The following is a 12,280-nucleotide window of genomic DNA, read 5'->3' on the forward strand; positions in this document are numbered from 1 at the left end:
GTATATCTGCATTTCACGTGAAACCTGGAAACTTCAAAATTACAAAATGAAGTAGTAAATCATCATTTATTTATTCATTCCCATTTTCATGTTACCCGGAAGAGCCTTATATCAAAAGGGCTGGATTATTTTCCGTCGTCAAAGCTAATGACTTCACGGCAACAAATGCTGATCACAAATATCTGTTCAGAGAATGAAAAATGCTAGATTTTCTTCAAATTCGGAACAGGAAAGATCGACGTATGTTTATTGGCTCGTCAGCCTATTTTTTACTTTAAATATACATCACATATACATTATTACTGATTTTGTCGAGCAAGAAGTACAATTTCACAGATTTGTCAATGGATAAAAAAAAGTATGACTCTTACGTTCTTTGAGGTTTGCGTCATATGTCCTTAAACACCAAAATTCAAGAAAAGCATCATCATTGGTCAATTCACTTCTTGGCTGCATTATGACTGTAATTGCATACAGTATCGTTGATCAACGGATTGTAAATAGGTAAAGAGATAAACTTTTGCATCAGCTGGTTGAAGGGGACGTCATATATCTTTCTTAAAGCATTAGCTGTTCTGGTACTTATATGAAGATGGCACCACTAATTCTACAAGGATGCTAAAGCAGAGGTCAAATATCGTGTTTAACTTCCTCATCCTTTCATCCTTGCTTATTCATCAGTGAACTTCCTTATTCTGTCATCACTGCTTTTTCACCGGCGAACTCACGTCAAAAGGTGCATTCCCTACCTCTTCCATTTTGCTGTGTTGTCAAGGGCGAGCTTTGCGACGAAGAGGAGGTAAGTGTTTGTATTGTTATATATTGAGTTCCAAATATGCTTTTTCTTAAGTGTTCAGAAAGTGTTTCAAATTATATAGGAAGTGAAGTAAGTGTTGTGCTAATGTGGAAACAAGATGGCATGAACTATCCAGATTGAAGAGCTTCTCCATCCCCCCTACATGTTTTTACTAAGTAACAAAGTCAGATGAAAACTGTTATCCATAAATTTCATTAAGTTTTGTCGTGAAATGCCAATGACAACGTTGGCGACCAATTAACGATAAAAAAAGAAAAAGTTGAGAATTTATACAATGCTCCAGAACAGCTTTCAGAGCTGTTTAAATCGCCGAGATGGACTTGATACAAGTATGGTTTTAAAATTTGTTACTCAAGATGGAAATATGTCTTTCACCCCATTCCTTGACAAGATTTCTTGACATCGTTCATGGAAGTTAGTATAATCTGGATCCACTCGTGATGTGACCAATGGCTCCCCTTTTAGTATATTTCCGAATTTTCATATGGGAGACACTGTATAATATAAAACCTTGGTCTAGTTTTCTGGTCTGTAGGTCGTTTTGGTAGTATTAATTTTATAATCTTTTATTATGCAGGTTAATCACGATTTTGGTTACTCTAATCGGTGATCTGAATGGGGCTTAAGGCAAAGTTTTGTCATTCAAAAGCTGCTGTAACGATTGCTGACGTTCACAATATCTCTGCAACTTTCAGTCCGTGGTTTAAATACTGCAGCTAATATCTTTTTCTTGCATCTACTAAGTATTTGTCATTTGGAAGTAAATATTTCCCTTAAGATTAAAATGCTAATCCTTATAGATCAGTGATGTATTAAGCCATGCCACTTAAATTTTGGAAGTGCCCGAGGAAGTTTGGGAATTTGGATATTGAGAACTCTAAATTAAACCAGTTTTCAATTTTTCGAAGCAAACTTTGAAAGTTTCTGTAATCATTCCACTGGTATTTGGTGTTTTAATAATTTTGCGTTCTTAGAGATTGAAAAACTAATTCTTTCAATGTAGAAATTTATTTACGTTAATAAGCGCTGTAGTTTCCAGTGTTGAACTGGAGGGGGTGCTTTGTAGTTAACTGGCGTTTAGTGTAAATCAGTTTAATTTAGGATAGTCTATCGAATGATTGACTGCTAAATTTGTTTTAGAACCACTATTAAATTTGACTGGGGTAATGGTCTCTCATACGGACTAAATTTTATGATTGCGTTACTGCTAGGAAAACTACGTGGAGTTCGGGTATGCAGTTTCTTAGTGTTTTTGAAATATTTCGTAATTTTTTTTAGCAGTATATGATGAATCTGGATAGCTAGCAGTAATTTCTCATAGCGTGCCGCTCATTTCCATGGTTGGAATGTACAAACTGTAGTTATTCTTAATGTACATGCTATAGTTGAAAATTTTACTTCGGACATTCACAACTCAGATTTAGTAACATGAACTGGGGGAAGGCAGTTCACTTTTTTTAAATGTTCAGATTTATATAGGTATTACTGTTTGCTGGTGCCGAATGCGAAATTTTGTCGCAGTTTGAAGTAAGTCACTGAATAGAAAGTTAGACTTGAAGATTTTGCGAAATTGAGCTCACATATTGATGTTGCCAAGGATTTTTTTTTTTTTAGTATTCCTGAGCTTTATAATTTTGAAAATTATGGGATTCTCATTGGTGGGAGTTAACGCCCTAGTTACGGCGAGCCAGTTTCACAATAGTTTTTTCGCGGAAACCCTCCTTTTCACCTTCATTTAGTCCTTACGGCGGGCGTTTAGTACTTCTCTCTGGAGACATTCTGATTCATCAAATGCTGAGTTACTGTTTTGTCTAGCTTTACTTTTTTAATGTATTTTTTCTGGCTAAATCTTAATTTTACCAGTATTGCTTATCTTACTTTGGTAGAATCTTTTGTCTGTTTTGTCTGTAACAAAGTAAAACATTCTGCGAATATAACTGATGTCGGGGCTTTGATGGTGTTCTTGGCATTTTTTTCTTTAAAAATTTGATTTAAGATTTGTACTTTTTGAAGGATTTACTAAACTCACAAACTTTGCGCATAAACACCTATTCACTTAGTTTTATTTTAAATGCTCACGTTTTCACTGAAACTCAACTTTGTCTAAGCATCTTGCTGTTGGGCTCGTATGTCAAGTGGTAGCCTTCGGAGTCATTTTCCGTGAAGTTATAATTTTGACACCTCCCAAGATGTAAGTGTATCCCATGGATACCACGATGCCATTCATTAGTCCATAATTGCATCTAAATTTGCGTCAAGTGTGGTGCTTAGGCTAAAGCTTCAGAGCAAAAGGGAATCGCTTCTGTACAGTAAAATTGACGTACGACCTTTGTTTTCCATAACCTTTCATATGTATTGGAAAATCTTTGCTGTAAGTTTAAGTTAGAGTTCTTCCAATTCCTGTAGGAATTTCAAGGGAAACTTCATTTAAATGGGTGGAAATGGAGCCTTGTGATCAGTTTTCATGATAGTTTTTTAAGGGACGCTCAACGACCCTCAGAATAGAGGAAGAAAACGCCTGGTCGCTTCTCGCTAGTATTTATGCCATCTATCCGAACAGTAATCATTAAGGATCCTTGCTTATTTTTCCCGAGATTAAACAATGTCGTGGTGTTTGTTTTACCCTAAGTAATGTTGGCAAATTGTTCGCAAGAATAGTGGAAACAATGTGTGAATTGAGTGTTCTCGTTCCAACGCTCTCAGTTTGGCTTAAAAGTAGCATATTTTTTTCTCCAGTAGAGCCAGTGTTGAGGTCCATAGTCCCAGTGCTTGCCGCCTTAATCTGATACTGTGCCTCTTCCCACTGCTGTCATAGCTTTCAACTTTCCACAACTCTTGATTTTTAGTGAAGAATAAATCCATGAAAGCGTAGAATTTCTTGCTCTTAAATCCATCCAAAGAGCGTAAAATGACCAGATTACTAATCAGTTATTTCCTTTGACCACAGATCCAAATGGACAGTTCGAAGGAACTGTTGCAGCTATCCTTGTTCAAGGACTTCAGGATCTTACCCCTCATGCGAAAGTTGAAGGTACGTTACAAGTTTACGTGAGTGTTTAGCAAGTCTAATATTGAATTGTGGCCTTTTTTTAAAGTGTGAATCTTCCATTTTAAAGGTAAACTGAGTAATTACTAATATCTTAAGTCGTTACTATTGATGGCTGGTCACTTTGTGTTGTCAAGAATTAAGCAGCCATGTGAAATGTTTTCACCTAAACCTTAGCATTTTAAAACTAGTGAACGAAGTTACATAAGCTTAAACGGCTATTACATGGCGAAGCAAGTTTTATATAGAATTTTACTTTTATAAGAAAAATAAACAAACTTGCATAAGTCAGAATATGGAAGCGGATGATGCGTAGTAGAATCAGTAAAAAACGAAATAAAACTTCAGATTTTTTGTGTACTGACAGCCGATTCTTTAATTTGCCTGTCAAGTTAGGCATAAGTTAACATTCATGCGGTAGCAAGGGCATTTGAGAGATTGTGAAAATATTAAGAACTAAACGCTTGCTGTTAAAGGTAATAGATGACAGGTAGAGCAAGCAATCTGAACTTTGTGGTTTCATAAATTTGAATGAAAACTCCATTAGTGAAAATTGTGATCACTGAAAACTGTCCAGCACGAGGTACAAAGAATGCTGATTAATAATTTAATATCTTGCATTTGAAGTGTTTTAATGGTTCAAGCTTTTGAAGACTTTTCCTGGTGCTCAATTATTGATGCTTTCAACTTTGGTTATAAATGGTACAAATTGTTTATAGAAATTTTTGCATTTTCAGGTGACCAGCTTCTTGTTTTGAAACCTAGGATTAATCCTCTGCTTCAACTAGATTCTTCATTGACTAGAAGTCATACATCGAGGTAACTTCAAGAAACTCTCGCTCTGCCAGTCTGGGGCGGCGGATCAGTTGTGAATAAGAAGTAAGCTTGTAAAAAATCTTGTAAAACACAGTAAATTAATAAGTGCACAAACTAGATTTCTTTTATTGCCCTTGAAATAATGATGAATGAAAATTCCTGGTGGTTGGTTTAGTGTACCATCTGTGGCTGTCAAGGAGGATCTCGACTTAATCTAGTATCACTTTACGAAACAGCAGTTTCAGAAATGTAAATGTAATATTTGCTAGGTGCATTGCGGGTTACTTTCCTCTGTAAAATTCTGTAGAACTACAGTAGTTTTTCTGCTTCCTATTCTGCTAAACGAGAGTATCAGGGGTAGTTGGCCTCTTCTCCCTGGTCTGAGTAACGCCAGCTGAAAGGATTTAATGTTGCATCATTCTTTTAGTGTCACTGTGGACAGTAGATTTATGGAAGAATGTAAAGTTGGAATAAAGTTTAGTGGTTCAGGCCAGAATATAAGAGAACATACAGTAAGTGAAAGTTTTAAAAATATTTCGGACAGTGTTGCTTTGAGTTTCCTGGAATGTTTGAAAAAAAATTGTTGCAAAGGCAATATATTACTAAGCTAAACTGTAGTAAAAAATATGGTGTAGCTTTACTGTTGTGTAAAATTTTTTGCTCGATAGTTTAAAGGGTTGAAATCAAAACTGCAAAACTGGCAAGCATGCTCAGTCATAATAGAAAGGCTGGGTATGAAGGGGTGGTGAAATGTCAAATCTATACAGTGTGAAATCTCGTGCTGGAAAGCTTAGGCAAGTGAAGCACCGAATGTTATGTCCTGACGCTGTGAAAGTTAAGTTAAAATTTGAGACGCACACTTCGATGAAATTTTCGTCGAAGCAAAATAATTAAGGGGAATTAGAAGTGTTTTGGAATACCAAATCTTAGGTATCACAAATTTCTAACTGATTTCTGGATCTAAGTTGGTGACTTATCTGGGCAATTTGGCTTCTTGATTTAGTCTGTGCAGGGATTTTATTCTCCCTACGTTTTTGTTACTATGGTAACTTCGGATATTTCATAGCATACGACTTTTTCCTGCGTTAATGTTTAGCTGGACTTTTGGTTAATTTTAGTTGCATTTTCTTCCTCATATCAGTGGTTTATAGTTTCATTTTCTTCCTATCAGTGGTTAATTCTAGTTGCATTTTCTTATGGTTAGTTTATTTTAGTTGGATTTTCTTCCTCATATCAGTGGTTTATTTTAGTTGAATATTTTTTCCTCACCAGTGGTTCATTTTAGTTGAATCTCCTTCATATTAGTAACACTGACAGCAAAATGACTAAATGATTAACGTTGGAAGTCTGTCCTAAACAGAATGCAGTGGACTCGACACTCCATTTGACAAGGATTCTTGAATGATTGACAAGGACTCTTGAATGATTAGCTTCCTGGCATTTCGCCAGTATACGTCAAGAACATTCGGCATTGCTGTTAGGAATTACTGGTTCGGAATGTTCACCCTGTTTCATGTATTCACTATGGTGGATGTCATTTATCTGGCTGTCTTGATGCATTACTTTGAATATAGCAGGCATATTACTGATGACGCCATTGTTGTGAATATTGAATGTCATACGTTTGAGAGGAAGTAACTATTGCAATTTTAAAGACACAACATTAAGAGTTTTTGAAGGTTTTGCTATTTTACTTTCTCATGACGTTGGATGGCCTCTCCAGCTCAGAGCCGGGCAACATGGCCCAAATTTCATACTTTCATTTTTTTATGCCTTTTTTGGTCTAAATCTGGTCATGCGTCTTATCCCTGAGCGTGGATCTATTCAACCAGATTCATGTTTGTAGTTCTGAATGGTAAGTGTCAATATTCAACTGCCAGAATTGCCTTATATCTTAGATAATTTTTTTTTCAATTGGCACGGTCTTTTGCTGCTCAAGTATGTAATTAGATTTTGATTACATAGTTTCTTTGGACGATGTCATTGAACTTCCCTACATCTTGCATTAATGCAATCTTTTTGGTTATCTTCCATTCTGTTGGCATATTTTTCCTAACTTAATTTGGTCTAAACTGGCTAGAAACTCAAATTTCTAATCTCTGCTCTGCTAGAAGGTAATTTTGTTACCCCCACCATGTTTCATTTCACGGTTACTTTAGCATTTCATAAGTTAATGAGAATTGCGCTTGTGCCTTGTAAATATTTTCAAAATTTGAATTTGCTTTTACTTTTTCATTTTTCATCTTAGTTTCGTACGCTGAAGTAAAGGCATATTTTAACTAAGAAGTGTGGCCTTCAACAAAGTGTTGTGTATATGACTATATAATTGTATAGTGCATAGGGTTTATCAATTTTAGGATAGTCTGAGAAGACTGAAATACAGCTGGAGTTCAGTGAAATTTATGCTTCATCATACTGAATATACAAGAAATATGTGGCAAAACTGAATTGGACCACTGGTTCTCCAACTTTCATCTGGAGGGAATGGTGACTGTAGATTGGTATGAACTAATACAGAAGTCAGATATAAGATCCAGAATTTAGCATTTATTAGTAGAATAAGTTGCCGATTAGAAGTTGCATTCATAATGGCTTGAGAATGGTTGAGATGCTATGAAGGGGCCAGTTTGAGACTACAGTATATGGACAGAACTACGAGCAACCTTCTGCAGTTTAGAGGAGAGGTTGAGACAGGTCATCTGACTAGTTTTATGGTTGTGGTAGAATTGAACTGCAAAGGATTGCTAGCTAGTTTTAACTTTTTTTAATCTTTGGTTGTTCTGAGAGATTCAACTCATAATTATCAACGGCGCTAAAGAATATAGGCGACGTTAGCAAGAGAGTGCAGGAGTCCTCAGGGATACCTACGTATTTATATATTTCATGTGTAATTAAAATGCTTAGGATAGAAAAATTGTCAACAGGATGTTTCTTCTGTTCAGTATCGTTCTGTTTCACCATTGTTCGTCAGCTTAATTTCGGAGACGAATTGTGTGACGTCTTTTGGACATTTAGTTCAGTGTAAAGGAGGCAAGGAATTTTGCTTTTATCAGTTCTTTCTTTAGACAGGAACGTGCGGAATCATATTGTAATCCTTTTTGGAAATTACTTCTGATAGCCTGTATTAGCGGGACACATTATCAGAATGACAGAGATGGGCATTTTACGGTTGCATCATTGCTTAAGTGGAAGGTGACTGCAAGAACCTATCCCTGATATGTGGAAGTAGACTATTGGGTCACCACAGACTTCTGTGTGAAACTGGCGACCTGCATGATATTGGATTTCTTGAGTAAGGCTAGGCACCAGAGATGGTTTTCCTTGGCCACATTAAGGCTAGCCACCAGAGATTTCTTGAGTAAGGCTAGGCACCAGAGATGGTTTTCTTTGGCCATATCTAAGGCTAGGCACCAGAGATGGTTTTCTTTGGCCATATCTACAATGCGTGCACTCCGATGAAATTAATCCAGCATTTGAGTGACCCTTAATTCATCTGACCAAATGGTCAGAATTTGTCATATGTAGGAAAACTGTTGTTTTTTCTACCTCACTCTAGCTATTTTATAGTTTTCGCATAGCATTCGAAATTACATTCGGGTAGCACACCAGCTCAAGGTCATTTACCTGGAGCGTTTGTTGCTATGTATAGGTTTTATGTTATTTTAAGTAATGAACTCCCACATTGTTGTTTGCTAACTTTGGGTTTTCATCACGAGCACCAGCGACACTAGTATTCCTGACAGGTTTAGACAAACCATCTAGTTAATGAATTAAGCAAAGGCAAGAACTTACTTAGTCTTTCTGATTGACCCAGAATGTTTCAATTTTTCACTTTGTTTGGTTTATGTACAGCCCTCCGCAGGGATAATTCCCTCTCCGGCGGAAGCCCTTGTACGTTTTCAAAATAAGGTGCTTATTTATATTTTATAATTGTCCTCGTGTTTTCTCGTCAGTATCGTAGCTCCTGCAGGAAACTAGTCTTTAGTTCTTTTTTCTTTTTAATTTGCTTATAAAATTGTATAGATTATCAGTCAAAGCCATGATCCGTGTTATTTTTTACCTTTGACACATATTCTTTATATACTGTGCGCTTATTGCCATCATATGTTTTTGTTTCGTATCACTATGACCTTCCTTTCCACAATTTTTACACTTGAATATGCTGCTAGCACATTCATTTGATTTGTGATTTTCACCACATCTAGGGCAAGCTTGGTCATTTTTACAATTTGCTGCGCTGTGACCAATTTCCTGACATTTACAGCATTGATACGGCATGTAACAGTCGAATACTTTGCAACGGCTATACAGTGTACACAATTTGTCTCCTCTGTCATAGATAGCCTTTCGTACTTTTGGTGTGCATTTGATGATACAGTGTTTATAACTGTCATCTTTGGCTATCATTTCCTTTACAATTTTCAGGTCGTCATTTTCAGAAATGAGGCTACCTACCCATGGATTTTTCTTTACAATGTTATCGACAGTGTCATCTTCGTCCTTCGGTACATAGACTACTTTTATTTTTGGTTTACGTTTATCCATTTCATTTACTGATAAATTGCTGATTTCCTGAATCTCCATTTTTGCCTTTTTTAAGTTTTTCCTGTCCGGAAATCTTACAAATAAGTGTCATTCTCTTGTTTTAACTTGTTCAACTGGCGCCGTTATTTTACTCATAATTTGTCTTTTTTCATTTGCTGCTGTGCTCTCTTCGTTTGTAGATTTGACCAGAAGCACTTTCTTTTTTTTGTCTTTAGTGATTCAGCATAAGTTTTATCCATGCTTGTCGTGGTCTTTACATCTTTATCAACATTGTTAATTTTGTTTTGGATTTCATCTATGTTGATCATTGTCACAAGTTTTCTGAGTCGAATCCTTAATCAGTTTAGTTAATATCTGTTTTCTTTTATTTCTTCAAGTTCTTCATCAGTGAGTGTTTTGTGTTTTCTTTGTTCAGGCCTCTTGCAATTATTACAGATGTACAATATGTTATCACTACGAAGCATGGGTGTGTATCTTGGCCTCGATACCCGAGCATTCATAATGAAGCCAAGTGTCACATTTTACAGCAAGTTCTTTCAACTTTTCCAGAGCAATGTCCTCAGGTTGCCGACTCTCCCTAGATTTGGGTTGTCATCCTTCTCCAGTATTTTCTTTATAGTTCCATCTTTATGTGCTGCTTCGATAATTATGTGATCATGTCCATATGATAGTTTGATCTTCCCTTTACTTGATTTAATTTCTACAGTACTTATTTTCTCTTTTTCCTTCCTCTTCTTTGTATTCCCTTTGAACATTGTGCAAGTCAGGCAATTTTACACAGCACTTCACAGATACGTCCTACCCGCACGATCGCCACGTATTTCGGTTCCCCAGTGTGCTTTAGGCTTTTATCAGAATAGCAGTTCTCACTGTTCTAATTTCTCTTTAGTTGAAATGGATGAACATGTTCACCTATTTGTTGGCAGCTGTGATGTCTTAAGGAGTTCCTAGTTTATTTTGTGTTGAAAGTGATTTGAGCAGGTCCCAATTAAGCGGCCAACTAATTCATGGAAAGTAGAGACCATTGCAAAGCGGTGGTCCGGATGAACAGTATGCTAGTATTAAACTTGTTAGACCTTGTAAATTTAACAGGGATTGTTCGACATGTCATCTTTCTACTTAGGTCTCCAACTAATGTGCCTGTTGTTGAGATCCTTGTTCCTGGCGTGCTATTGCTGTAGTATCGAATGTTTATAAAGGCTAGATCACTTTCAGAACAGCACTTCCGCTGAACATCTTGTAGCAATGTTTTATGTAGCAGATTCTCACCTTGAACATTTCGTAGCAATCTGTCTGAGGTTTGGTTAACCTGCAGACTCATTCAGTTTTCCCTACATTTTACCCTCACTGGATTTGTTTCGTTTGTTTTTTTGGCCTAGCAAATAATAGTTCTCTGTTACTGTTTTTCTTCACCTCAGAATCTCGCCAGTTTAAGTTGCTTACCTTACCTTTTAAGTTCGCATAATTTTGCTTGAAACTAAGTTTTGGAGTAGGGGTTGAGTTTTACTAGATCGTAGTAGGTGGTTGCTTTTTAAGTTAATGTGAATTTGGTTGTAAATCTTGGTGTGGGGAAAGGTGCATGAACCTTATTGACCTATACACAAAATCGCTGTATTTTTGCCATTTTCTTAGTGTTTGCTTTTGCCATAGATCAGATATTAATTGCATAAAGCTGGTAAGAAAAGCTGTTACTACAAAATGGTTTATTAATTCTTAGCTTACAGTAAATCATAACTAATATTGTCACTGGTTATTCTATGGTGTAGTGACTAAATTTTGGAATTCTGAAGCATGTACAGTAGGTTTGAGCCTATACCTTCGTCAAAACTTAAGGCACTGAATTTGCATTGTACCTTTTTTTTTTTTACTTTGATTAAAATGTACTTGGAAATTTGAAGCCGAAAATTGTTGCTTAATTGGCATCTTAGTAACGTAATGAGAATATTTATTGCGTATTATTTAGGTGTTCAACAATCCTCTCCCTGATTTAGAATCTATTGTTGCTTCATTGCAATCTTATTAAGGTCTTAAAATATTGTATACTTTTAGTAATGGTTATCAGAAATGTTTTCCTTGATTTAGAATAATTTTCATATCAAAGTTGGAATCCTTTTCATCTCTAATCTGTTCTATACAGAACTTTTCTAGTATGCCAGTAATAATTTGTAAATTTTTAAGCAATTTAAATTGCATAAGTAACTTGGAATCACAAGGAATAATGAAATAAAACCAGGGTGCAAGAAATTGCAAAGCGTAATATTTCCAGTTGCCTCCCATTTGAATAAATTTACTTGTACAAGAGTAACAAAGTCAAAGTACTTTTGGCACAATAGGTTTAGGGTGTAATACTGCTAGGAAGAGTGTGTAAGAAATGTATTATATAGGTGCCATATATTTAAAAGAAAGCTGGTTGACAGGTGCCACTGACTAACAGTTTCATCAAACTTTTCAGATACAGTGGCTGGTGTTTGTATCCAGTTAAGTGGTCCAGAAACCTGATACAGATGGGAGACACATACAGTGTCGAGATGGTTGAAGATGGAAAACAGAAAGGGCATTTACGAGAAAGTTTTAGGTGGACAACAGAGAGGAAGCCTTGAAGTGGAAAACACAGAGGAAGCTTACAAGACAGCTGAAGGTGAACAGAGGGGGAGCCTACTGTGTATCAGTGTTGGAGGGAGCTGCTAAACTCCAAAGAACAAGAAGAGCAACAGGAGTACCAATATTGAGATGGCCAAGGATTATGATTTCCATGGTTGAAGGTGGAAAACAGAGGAGCTTATGAGACTGTACCGAGATGGTTGAAGGTGGAAACAGAGAGAGAGCTTACGAGACTGTGCAGAGATGGTTGAAGGTGGAGAACATGAGCCAAATGTGTATCATCATGTTGGAGGACCTGCTAAACTTGGAAAACAGGAGCCAAATGTGTATTATGTTGGAGGGAGCTGCTAAACTCCTAAAACAGGAAAAGTAACTACCACCAATACTGAGATGGCCAAGGATTATTGGTTTCCATATACAATTTATACTCATGACCATGGGTAATGTAAGATTAG

The 12,280-nt window shown here is 36.4% G+C and overlaps 1 long non-coding RNA gene across 1 annotated transcript; it reads left to right on the forward strand.

Annotated features, from left to right (window-relative positions):
• Positions 1 to 643: 643 nt before the first annotated feature.
• LOC136838461 (uncharacterized) lies at positions 644 to 12,217 on the forward strand. The gene is made up of 5 exons (XR_010852997.1): positions 644 to 799; positions 3,765 to 3,848; positions 4,601 to 4,742; positions 11,677 to 12,031; positions 12,079 to 12,217. It is a non-coding gene; the product is annotated as an uncharacterized lncRNA (long non-coding RNA).
• Positions 12,218 to 12,280: the final 63 nt, after the last annotated feature.

This window comes from Macrobrachium rosenbergii, chromosome 5 (genome assembly GCF_040412425.1).
Source record: "Macrobrachium rosenbergii isolate ZJJX-2024 chromosome 5, ASM4041242v1, whole genome shotgun sequence".
Lineage (NCBI taxonomy): Eukaryota > Metazoa > Arthropoda > Malacostraca > Decapoda > Palaemonidae > Macrobrachium > Macrobrachium rosenbergii.